At 35.0% G+C, this 13,128-nt stretch overlaps 1 pseudogene; it reads right to left on the bottom strand.

Moving 5' to 3' along the window:
• Positions 1–698: 698 nt before the first annotated feature.
• LOC145996767 (ATP synthase subunit a pseudogene) lies at positions 699–1,376 on the bottom strand (annotated as a pseudogene).
• Positions 1,377–13,128: the final 11,752 nt, after the last annotated feature.

Consider the following 13,128-nt stretch of genomic DNA (forward strand, 5'->3'; position numbering starts at 1 on the left):
CACAAACAAAGTTACGTTCATAACATTCTAAATAAGCGAGCTAAGTCGGCGAGTGCACGAAATGACGGAAAACAATTATTTTTAAGTTACGTTTAAAAATGTGAAAATGACAAAAGACGTAAGTACTGCTTTTCCAATATAGTGTCCCTATTCAATTCGTTTATATGAAATATCAAACTATTTTGAAACGGACAATATTTACCCAGTTTATTATTATAAAAATATACAATAACGTCTATTTAAGTAAATATAAGTAAATATTTGTACAATATTAGAGTACACGCACAAAGTTATTTTCTAAACTTTTCAAATTAGCAAACTCATACACTTGTTGCTCTTCATCCAATACAACATGGAGATATTTTCAAAGTTATTAAGATCCATGAAGAACATCATCTATAATATGTTTGCACCCACAACGTGGCCCAAGGTCACGCATGCGAATGTACAAGACGTGGCCGAAGGCCAAGTCGAAAGTACACGAGTCCTTGATATGTTCCTTCTCGTGAAATATCTCGTCATCATTGAATTATTGTACCAATTATAGTAATTATTCCCATTAATAATATTATTATATTTTGTTCATGAAATCATCTAATTAGGCCTGTTGTTAGTATTATTGCTCTGACGGCGCCCGTTGCTGGCCAGGGGCTTTGATCTACTAGGTGATATGGGTCGTTTTGGGTTGTTGACATTAGTTATTTTGATTCTCTGGAATAAATAGCAATTAGTAATGCAAATACGTAAGACTCGATACATGCTACGGCTGTTTCTATAATAATTAATATAATTTTTGCTAAAATTAATATTGAAAGTCCAATAATTTCTAATATTATTCCTGTATTTCCAATTATTGATATTATTAGATTTCCGACTATTATGTTTGCTGCTAGTCGCACTGATAGAGTTATTGGGCGAATTAGATTTCTAATTATTTCAATACCCACCATAATTTGTATTAATAGTGCTGGTACGCCCTCTGGCACTATATGTGTTAATATATGCTTTGTGTTATTAATTCACCCAAATAGTACAAATGATAGTCATATTGGTAAGGCTAATGTTAAAGTAAAAACTAGGTGACTTGATCTGGTAAATACATATGGGAGTAGCCCTATTGAGTTGTTGAATAGAATTATTGAAAATATACTAATAAATATGAGAGTTCTTCCTTGGTGATTAAGTATTCCTAAAAATGTTTTGAATTCTTCATGTAATTTTTTTATCATTATATTATATATTTTAGAGGCTCGTGATTGTATTAATCAAAATGGAGTAGGAATTATTAACAATCCCAGGAATGTTCTTTTTCAATTTAGTGATAGATTCATAATTGATGACGTTGGGTCAAATGACGAGAATAATCTTGTTATCATTTTCAGTTTAGTTTTTGATTTATTTTTATTATAAAATTGCTAGTATTTAATAGTTTGTTACAATTATAGTAGTTAATAATAATGAATAGAAAATAAGTTGATGTAAATATTGTGAATAGGATGATTCAATTTAATGGATATATTTGTGGGATAAAAAGTATCCATAAGGATAATTTAGGTTTGACACTCCTATGTTATTGTATATTAACTAACTTTTTCATTAGAAGTAGTTGTTATATTACTATTTTGTGGTTTAAGAGATCATTACTTACTTTTCAGTCATCTAATGATTCTTGTATATTTTTTATTAATCAACTAATAAAAGATTTGTGAGTTGTAGTCTCAATAATAATTGGCATAAATCTATGATTTGATCCACAAATTTCTGAACATTGTCCAAAAAATAAACCAATTCGACTAATGTTTACTCCTGCTTGATTTAGCCGTCCCGGAGTGGCATCAATTTTAATTCCTATTGATGGTATGGCTCATGAGTTTAAGACATCTGCGGATGTAGTTAGGACTCGAATATCTATATTAATCGGCAATACTGGCCGGTTATCTACATCTAATAGTCGGAATGAGTTTGTTATTATTTCATTTGTTGGGGTTATGTATGAGTCAAATTCTGCTTTCATAAAATCAGAGTATTCGTAGCTTCAGTATCATTGATGCCCAATAGTTTTTAGGGTTAGTAAGGGTTGATTAATTTCATCTAATAAATATAGTAGTCGTAATGATGGGAGTGCAATAAAAACTAGAGTGATTGCTGGTATGGTTGTTCATATTGTTTCTAGTACTTGTCCTTCTAGAAGTATCCGGTTGTTTAATTTGTTATTAAATAATGATATTATTAAATATCCTACTAATACTGTAATTACTCTATTAATGGGGAGGATCTATGCTGTAGTCCTATTTTGTTTCATGTTGCCATTTTTAAGAACGGCTATCCTTATATTTGAAGCTTAAATTCCATTCACTTTTCTGCCACCTTAAAAATTAGTTGGTAGTATTGGAAGTTCTGAGTATGTATGTTCGGATGGAGGTGATATCTGATATCATTCAATTGATGATGCTTGTTGTAAATTGAATAGTGTTGGCCGAGCACTTGTTATGCCTTCCCAAGTAATAAAAATTATAATAACTACCGCTGTAAATGATAAGATTGATCCTAATCTTGACACAATATTTCATGTTGTGTAGGCGTCCGGATAGTCTGAGTATCGTCGTGTTATTCCTCTCAGTCCTAGGAAATGCTGTGGAAAGAATGATAAGTTAACTCCAATAAATATGGAAATAAATTGAATTCTTAGTCAATCTGGGTTTATTATCTTTCTTCATAAAATCCTTCAATTAGGAAAAAAGGGTAAAATAATGCCTTTCATTTATCTGTATACATACTTAAATAAGGCTTTTTTAAGATAGATGAATTGAATTAATATAAAGGTTTTTGACTTTAACTCGTTTATTTGTAGTTAATTGCAGATATTAAAAAATAGTTTTTTAATAAATTAATGAGCATTTTAATTTAATTTTCATAATTAATTAACAGTTACTTGTTATAAACAGTGGAAATCCGTGTACTAGTCCTGCCATAATAGCAAATACTGCTCCCATGGATAGTACATAATGAAAATGTGCTACAACGTAGTATGTGTCATGTAATACAATATCTAATGATTAATTTGCTAATACTACTCCTGTTAATCCTCCTATTGTAAATAAAGAAATAAATCCTAATGCTCATAGTATTGATGGGGAGTAGTTGATTTGTGTTCCGTGCAGTGTGGCAATTCATCTAAATACTTTAATTCCTGTTGGTACAGCAATAATTATTGTGGCTGCAGTGAAATATGCTCGTGCATCTACGTCTATTCCTACAGTAAATATGTGATGTGCTCATACAATAAATCCTAGGAAACCAATTGCTATTATTGCATAGATTATTCCTAATACTCCCAAGGTTTCTTTTTTACCTCTTTCTTGGGTTACAATATGTGAAATTATCCCAAATCCCGGTAAAATTAGGATGTCGACTTGTGGGTGCCCAAAGAATCAGAATAAGTGTTGATATAGGATTGGGTCTCCTCCACCGGATGGGTAAAAAAATGAGGTATTTAGATTTCGATCTGTTAATAACATGATGATTGCTCCTGCTAGAACTGGTAATGATAGTAATAGCAGAACCGCAGTGATGATTACTGATCATACGAATAGCGGTACTCGTTCCATGGATATCCCTATGGTTCGTATGTTAATTACTGTTGTAATAAAGTTTACTGCCCCTAGGATAGAGGAAACTGCTGCTAAATGTAATGAAAAAAATGATAGGTCAACGGAGGCTCCAGCATGTGCAATTCCTGCGGATAGTTGGGGGTATACTGTTCATCCAGTTCCTACACCACTTTCTACAACTCTTCCTGATAAGAGAAGAGTTAGCGATAGGGGTAGTAGTCAAAATCTTATATTATTTAATCGTGGGAAGGCTATATCGGGGGCTCCAAGCATTAGGTGATATATTTCTAGGTATTTTATCCCCATTTCCGCATTGAAAGGGTAGCATTACCGTTCAGAACCCGAACTAAACGTGGATCGTTTGCTATTGCATCATTGGCACTCCCTGCCATTTTGTGAAATGGTAACACTTGCTCCGCAAACAGGGGACCGGTAACACTATGTTGCACATGAAAGTTATACATGTTATACTGAATGTACAAAAATAATTATATTCGGAATGCATTTATCATTCCTTATTAAAAAAAATACAATTTGTGTCCTTGTTTTCCAATATTAGTTAATGTGAAATAGAACGTTTTGAAAAAATATTTCAAATTATTTGTTCCAACACAAATGCTTTAGTTTCGACTTCTACCCCCTTTTTGCGTAATTTACGAGTACAATAACGTCTTTGATACTACTACTACTACTAAAAATAATAATAATAATGGTATGTTTATCCTGGTACTTGTGCCCACCTGAGCCTCTGGCGATATATAGTCGTATAACACCTCCGCACAGGGTTAGGGGGCGCAGTAAGAATGATAAATTAAGAAAGATTCATAGATAACAAAAGTATTCCTTCCTGAGTTAACCCGAGAAAGCCCAATGTCACCTGTAGGTGACAGCTTTTTAATATTTTTTGTTATTGTATGCTGTGGCCAGGCATATATTTTTTCTATGTCAAACTGTTCATTGACTTTTTCTCAACTGAATTGTTGCATTTTTGAACTGAGGGACATTTTGTGGAACTTTCTGGAACCATTGAAGTAAAGATGGCTGCCCTTAGGAAGGACGACACATCACCTGCTCCTGGAGAAGGACATTCAAAAACATCAAAATGGTAAGATGATTAGAAGTTTATTACTTTTACTTACTCTTAAAGGTTTAAGGTTTATGTCTGGTAAATATAAATTGTCTCCCTGAACAATTAGTTGGTGTAATTGTTGATTAAATTTGTAGTGTCACCTGTAGGTGACATTGGGCTTTGGAAGTCATAAATGTTTAAAGGACTAGGACATAATTTGCATTGTAGTGTTAATTTTAATAATTATAATTGTAGTAATAATATAATTACAATATAATATTGTAACAATGATGTAATAATAATAATAATAATAAAATATAATTTTAATAATTTTAGTCCTCCAGTGAGTAATTATTTATAGTTATTGTAAAAACAAATATAAAAACATTGAGACTTGAAAAATAAACACAAAGAAAATGCTTTCCTCATCAATAATAATGATAAATCTTGGGGGCAAAACAATGATATAGTATCTTATTCTGATATACACTGTAATGCTGTGGTACGTGTATTACAGTCTAGTACTAATAAAAAAATAATACAAATTTTTGAACTTGGAATCTACTATCATTTCAGGTTGAATATGGATGAAGCATTACAACTTATTGAAGAAAATGATGATGACATTGATGAGGTTCTTTTCCCACCTGATGATGATGGATTCCCAGATGAAGACAGTGGGGATGAGAATTGCACAGATGTCAATCGCCTTCCTCCAGCAATGCTCCTTGCCGAGGAGTTATCATGATTCACAAGATACCGCAGCAATTGAAGAGACAATAATTGATGCTAGTGGAATCGGGAGGGCATGTTCATGGGTGGCGTCGATCGTTTCGACCAGAACATTCACTCCTTGAGCGTCAGTTTCAGGGGTAAAAAGTGGTGGTTCTCCTTGTTTGCCTTTGCAATTGATGGAGCATGCCACAATGCATGGTTGATTTTCAAGAAAGTGAATGGCAAAAATGTGACTTTCCGACGATCACTGGTGGAATCATTCTGCCGTTTACATGGAAACCCTCCTTACAGAAGTCCCCAAATTGGTTCTGTGTCCTTGCGTGTACCAAATGAAGTCAGACAAGACATCAACATTGCCGAACATGTAAAGGTAGAGTATTCTCAAAGAACATGTAAACACTGCCACAAGAGGACACGGATAATATGTATGAGGTGCGGTGTAGCATTACACATACAATGTGGGTACGAATTTCATGCACATACATGAACAGGAAAAAGTGTAAAGTGTTATGTCAAGTTCTGACATTGTTAATATCATCTGTGATACATAAAAATGAAAAGGGAGGTATAAAACAGAGATGTTTACGTTATATTCATTTTGGTACCTTGAACGCCCAATGTCACCTACAGGTGACACCCCTGTATTTTCGAGCAGGATAATAAAATCTTTATTTTTTCTTCATTTTATTCCATTTTGATGCAAAACCAATCAACCATGTTAATATGATCACAAAACTCACAGAAATAAAGTCATGGGCTTTCTCGGGTTAAAACATATTTTCAACCAAACATATTTTATTTCTACAACTGCAAACAGAAAACGTTAATCACTATAGCTCTTTTCAGTTCTTACGGCGGGCGCTCTAGAAGCTGGCAGGGGAAGTGGGGAGCGGAGATTACGCAACAGACCAACCAGACAACAGCAGTGGCGCCAAGAGACACGACGCGGCCGGAAAAAGTACTACGTGAAACTCGTTCTACTGGCAGCTACGTTTCTTATCGTGCTGGATTGGTCGCTTCCCGCTCCGCATTTCCCTTGCCAGCTTCTAGAGCGCCCGCCGTAAGAACTGAAAAGAGCTATATTAAAGTAGAAAGTCAAATACCAGATTAGAAGAAAACCTTCATTAGATGAGTAGCTTAACGCCGTAGGGTAGTTGACAGGCTAGAAAATTGCGTTTTTCTACCCTGCTTTAGATATTCTAGTAAATCAAGTAAACAATAGATTTCAGAGTATCAAATAAATCAAAGAAAGCTTCACCTTTTCAAGCCCTAACGAAAAGAAACGACAAACAATGGCATCCGCTACTAATTTCTGGGATAAATGTGAAGAAAATGTATCTTGCACTGTAGTTACAGAAATAGTTCGTTTTCGGATGTAGTGTCAACTGAAATCAAACATGTCGAACATCGGCGAAGTTGCAGAATTCCTCTTGATATAAAACAAAATTCTGGCTAGTAGCATTCCTGACGTGTGCACTTGGTGTATTTGGCCCCCATCCTGTGATGTTTTCATCAGCTGAGACGTCTTTTTCCAAGCTAAAATTGATTAAAAATTACTTGAGAAACACAATGACAAGAGTGGGATTGAGTGGACTGGCGCTGTCAAGCATCGAAAGCGAAAAGGCTCGAAAACTGGACTTGGCCAATCAAACTAGAACAAGAATTTGCTTCCATCAAAAAACGTAGAGGACTGGTAATGGACATTTAACAATATCGTAAATTTTGTAGTAACAGTGTATTTTCATATATAATTATGAAAAAGTTAAATCCCTGAAAATGAGAATAATGTTGGCTCTCGAGAAATCTAGGAAGCCTGTCCGGAAATCACCTGGTGGATATTTCGAGAAAAACTCTTTATAAAGATTAATTGTAAATAGTTTTGACGAAATTTTAGTTTGTTGTACGGAAAACAGATGGCACTTTGAAGAGTGTTGTAAAATATAGAAGCGATTGCTTCAGGAAAGTTGGAAATTTTCGCAATTTTAACACATCTACAAAACATAATTTTTCTTTCTTTCAGGAGGTAAGAATATTGTCTTCACTTGATAACGTTTCTTCGACTTTCCCGAAAAACATTATTTTTTTTCTTTAATACATTTGAAACTCAAATTGACGATGACATTCTATATCTCGTTAAAAAATATGATGCTATTAATTGTAATTACATTATTAGTAAAGAACATTAACTTCTTTGAAAAAACGAGCCCATTTTCGAAATTGCACTTAACCACGACTTAACTACTGCGTGGACTAACATGCTGAAATCTAAGTTCCTTATATAGCAATGCCGTACGCAAAAGGGGAGGGTTAAGGGTTTAAACCCCTTATTGAGCTTTTGAAATATTGTGGAAAATACTGTTTGCAAAGTTATTTTTGTTGTTGTTGTTGTTGTTGCAAAATGTGGCGTAGTGACCCTCGCGAGGATTGTGAAAATTCCACGCCATTCGAAAGTGCTTCGTCGCAGTGTGGCGACGTTATTGCAACTATTCTTCCCGGTACTGATTTCGTAACCACTTGTGAACTCGCAAGTGATGCTGAATCGACATCCACATCACTAACAAAACTATAGGTCTTTCCTACTCTTACGGCGGGCGACCTACATGCTGGCAAGGGAATGGGGAACGGGGAATACGCCGGAGACCAACCAGACAACAGCGGAAGCGCCGAGAGTTACAAGGTCGAGGAGGGGAGGTGGAGGGTCGCCAGAACTAACGCGAAAGGGATAAAGCGCGAAAGTGAAATTTTCGCGGTTAATCCGTTTTGCGGTTGTTCCTTTCGCGCTTGTTTCTTCGCGCTTATTCCGTTCGTGCATAGTCCGTTTCGCTCTTATTCCTTTCGTGCTCAATTTTTTTCGCCGTTGTTCCTTTCGCGCTTCTTCCAGTGTTAACTTTTCGTTTCGCGATTAATCCCATTCGCGGCTGTTCCATTCACGTTTATTTCGGTGGTCAGTTTTGGTTTCGCGCTTAATCCGTTTCGCGGTTGTTTCCATCGCGTTTATTCCGGTGTTCAATTTCGGTTTCGCACTTAATCCGTCTCGCGGTTGTTCTTCTCGCGCTTATATGGTTTTGAATTTTCGTTTCGCTCTTATTCCGTTTCGCGGTTGTTCCTTTCGCAACACGTATACATTGAGTATGAATATACATCGTGCTTCTTCATCATCCTGGGTGAGTTCCATACTTTCATTATTTCAATTTATTTTAATATATTTGCTTGTTCTCATGGATTTTCTTCATAGTTTATATGCCTTACCAGTCATATGCAAATAACCGTTGACTAGACAATTATTTCGTAACAAAGTTGACACGCTCCTAGAATTTGTCAAAAATCGAATGACTAGAAAATAGTTTCGTTCAATTGCTTTCATAAGTTTATGTAGATCTCTACTACTTAATAGTAGTAGTAGTAGTAATAACAGTGGTATTAGTAGTAATGGCGGCAACATTTGTGGTGATAGTAGCAATTAAACTATAATGAGACACTGGTAATGTGAATTTGGATAAACAGTTTTTTTTTTAATACCACCCACTCTCTATGAAATCCTGCGTACGCTACTGGTATAGAGTAATCATAATTCCTTTGTCAAAAGTTTATTTTGTTGCCCGGATAACAGATGTCACTTCGAGGAAAGTTCTAAAATATTGAAGCAATTACTTCAGGATGTTAGCAACTTTCAAAACTTTTAAGGCAGAAATGTAACTTTATTTCGCTTTCTTTCAGTGGTGGAATGTTTTTGTTAAAGTTGATTTTTAAATTTAAGTAGATAGCGTTTATTGAATATTCCTTGAAAATATTTTTCTTATATTTCATTAATATGTTTTAAAGACAAATTCACTTTGCAGGCACTTTAGTAGGCTTAATGTCCCTGTGAGCATGGTCAAAAAATGATATTGTTAACTAGTATAATTACACTATGAAAAACGTTAGAACTTTTGAAACCAGTCTATTTTTTTAAGTTATAGTATTACGCGGGCGTACTGGCTGAAATTTGAGCTACGGACTACGTTTTATACATCGAACTCAACTTATACAGTGCCTTTTATGATAGAGCCATCCGTGGAGCGATGGCTAGCGCGGCGGGAAGTAGGATGTCGTTTGCCGGCATGTAGACCCACAGCTGTACGCTGGCCTTGGCACTGTACGCGTCAGTGTGTCAGTATTCAGATAAATGGTGTCCAGTTTGCATGTGTTTGTGACGTGTTAAGGTGTTAACAAGTGTTTTAGATTGTTTTGTTTTAGTTTACGTATTACTGGTGCTTTTCTGTAGTCTAATGATGTCACGCTATGCATACAAAGCATTTTTATGTACGAATCTTACGTCATTACGAATTCTTGTAAGGAAGTTGGAATACGTTTTGCAGCAGAATTCCCAGATAATCCTGTTTCACACAGATACTGTGTTCGGATACGTGAGAACAAATTTAGGGAATCAGGGTCTGTTCTTGATAAGAAACGAAGGATAAAACAACATGTGCCTAATGAGGAGAAACTAGACGACGTTAATATACGTACTTTCCAAAATCCCTCCTTCGACAAGAAACAGACATTTCCATGACGTCTGCGTGGCGAGCTACCAAGCTGTAAAACTGACCCATACATTAGAAGAATTGAAGGAAAGTATCAGGAGAGGAATTGAAGTAATTTTGGAAAAGGAACTGATACGTATTAGTGAAAATTTCCTGTAAATATGCCGTAAATCTGTGTATGCAGGAGGACATCATTTCCAACACCTCTTGTAACAAGGTACGGGCTCATTTCAATTGTAACTGTCAATGTGATTATACGAGATTATTTCATTACATAGTTAGGGGTTCCAGTTACGCGGATGTTGCATCCAGTTTGCCGGCAGACGCGCTCTTACTTCCCGACGCGCTAGCCGCAGCTCCATTGACGTATCGACCATAGAAGGCACTCTACAACACCCATGTACAGTCACGGACACTGCCGGCTTGTAACGATTCCATTGAAAGTCAATGTATTCATTACAAGCCGGCAGTGTCCGTGACTGTACAACTACAAACCTTTCGAATTGTTTCAGTTAACTATTTGCAGATATTCTTTTGCATTCTTGGAGGTTTGGGGGAACCGAACTGATACTAGCGTCGCAGCAATACCTTCCCTACAATAGGTTTAAATATGGTTAAGTAAGTCATTTTATGGACTGGTGTTGAACTATACCATCACATCCTTGCTTCTAAGTTTGTTCTGTCATAGCGTTATACGATCCTCCCATTCAGCGCTCTCTCCGTCACTCCACTTTTCTCCGCTAGAGGCGCTCAACCCTGACCCCTGCAGAGCGGACTTTGCATGTGCAGCTGTGTGCATTTACGTTGTTAGTGAGTTGATGCTTAATTTTTATTTTGTGTATGCTCGAGGTTATGCTTAGTATTGCTTTGTGTACAAAGGGATAAGCGGAACCTGTTAATACACGTTAAAACAAAAACAGCCGCCAAATGTAAGCTATTAGGAAACTATAGTTCAAATTCGAAAGTAGTGGTGAAACGTTGCAAGTGCTTGGTATTATTGTCCTGAATAATCATGTTAACCTGGGGTTTGCTCCAAAAGAGAGTTCGAATAATCATATTGGCTTTGGAGGTTATAGTCATTCTGTACAGGGTGATTCCGTGAAACCGTGCAAAAATAAAAGATAGTTTTCCTATCTTCAAGTGTTCAGTGGTGCATCAAGTATTTCGTGTTTTCGTTTTGCACTCTTTCACTGAATCACCCTGTATATAAAGATTCCTTACAGGACTGCTAATGATACAGAAATAACATTTCACAAGAAACAAATAAATGATACATAAGGTCAATTTAGATTAATAAATAATTTGAAGCAATGTGCAAAATCCTAAAAGTAGAATTAACTAACGTATTTAAATATAAAGTAAATTAGATGTAATATTTGATACTGCACACGTGTAAACTATGTGTTCTTAATATGTTCAAAAAATCAGCAATAAAAAGTAATAATTAAATGTTACTAAACTTTAGTAGAGTTTGGATTGTGATCCAACAAACCACAGATGACGCTAAAAATAAGTTTTTAGATTTTTAGAAGTAATTAGTCCAGCAAACTTTAAAATTTCATCAAAGTTTGATACAAGATAACCCAAATTTGTTCTTTCAAGATAAAATATGTTGCACCACTATTTAGCACAACAAACAATTGTAGTGTCATAATTTTAAAATTTTGCACAATCATAGATAGTAACAATGTATATGTATTAATATTTAAAAAGAAAATCTCTGCAAAGATGAAACTGCTTCACATCCCGATGGGCAATGTCGAATTAGTGCTATGTTTAATTTTGAAATCATATCAAGTTTCCATAATTATTAGATAATTTCTGTAAATTGTTCTCTATAGTTTTCAGAAAGAAAGCAAATTATTTTGTCATTTAATTTCGATTTGTGATATCATAGTAAAATTTAAGGCTGTAATGCTTTCTATTTCACTTAATATTATTATCTTTATTATGATGATAGAGGAATTATTATTTATTTCGGAGAAACTGAAACGTCTGGCAACAGGCCCGTACCCAGAAGAGGGGCCATGGGGGACAGGTCCCTTTCGATGCATGAAATATTATAATGTGAACATCTATAAACATACGAAAATACGATTTTTCAGATCTTGAAAGAATTTCGATTTCGTCCTTGTATAAATGAATGGATTTGTTATGGAGAGAGACAGGCTCCATAAGTGAGCATTGTGCAATATTGCGTAATTTTAGTTGTATAACCATTGATGCAAGGCTACCAGGTGTCCAGATTTAGACGGGAAAGTCCATTCTTTTTAATCTCTGTCCTTATATTCTTTAACTGCAGTCGTGTTGCAAAAATGTCTCGTTTGTTGTAAACTCAAATTTAGACATGTTAATAATAATTGCTAATAAGTATAATTTTATTCATAAATGTATTATTTTCTACATAGCCTATATAATTATTATGGATTTTCTATGGTGTTGATACAAGAAAATTAGAGGAAATATTAAAACCTTTTTAATTTGCGGAACACAGTACTATTTGAATACTTAATCGAATGTAAACAATAAGAACCAAGCTGTACATCATATGGCAGCCTATTGTTGCTGTAAGCGATTGCCGAGTCAGAGAGGTCTATTGGGTAAATTGACTTTCTTCAGTTACTTTCGACAATAATATTGCAACTATATATATACACTTTTAGCTCTAGCTGAAATACTACCACGTCATTACTAATACTTCAACAGCATTTCGCCGACCACCGTGGCGGAATGGTTAGCACAGCTTCCTTCGACGCCAAGAGTCCCAGGATCGAATCACGGCCTGGGCATAAGGTGTTCTTCATCAATTTCATCATATCATAAATCATGCTCATCGTCACAATTAGTAAAAGTAGCAAAAAAGCGGAGTAAAATGAACCCAATCAATCAATTTAACTTTAATACTAAATAAGTGTAAATAAGAATGCATTGTTACTAAAGTTTAATAGAGTTCGCATTGTTTTTACACAACAAACTGTAGATGGCGCTAAAAAGCATCATTTAGAATTTAGAAGTACATACCGCAGTAAGCTTTTAAAGTTCCTCAAAGTTTGAAGTGCAAAAATAATATATTTCACTTCTTCAACAAAAATTTATTGTGTTAATATTTATCATATGAAACAATTGTAATGTCACAGTTTATAAATTTTGCACAATGATATTACAAATAAATATTATATATATATTTGAA

The sequence above is a fragment of the Lepisma saccharinum genome, chromosome 13, assembly GCF_977018435.1.
Source record: "Lepisma saccharinum chromosome 13, izLepSacc3.1, whole genome shotgun sequence".
Classification (NCBI taxonomy): domain Eukaryota; kingdom Metazoa; phylum Arthropoda; class Insecta; order Zygentoma; family Lepismatidae; genus Lepisma; species Lepisma saccharinum.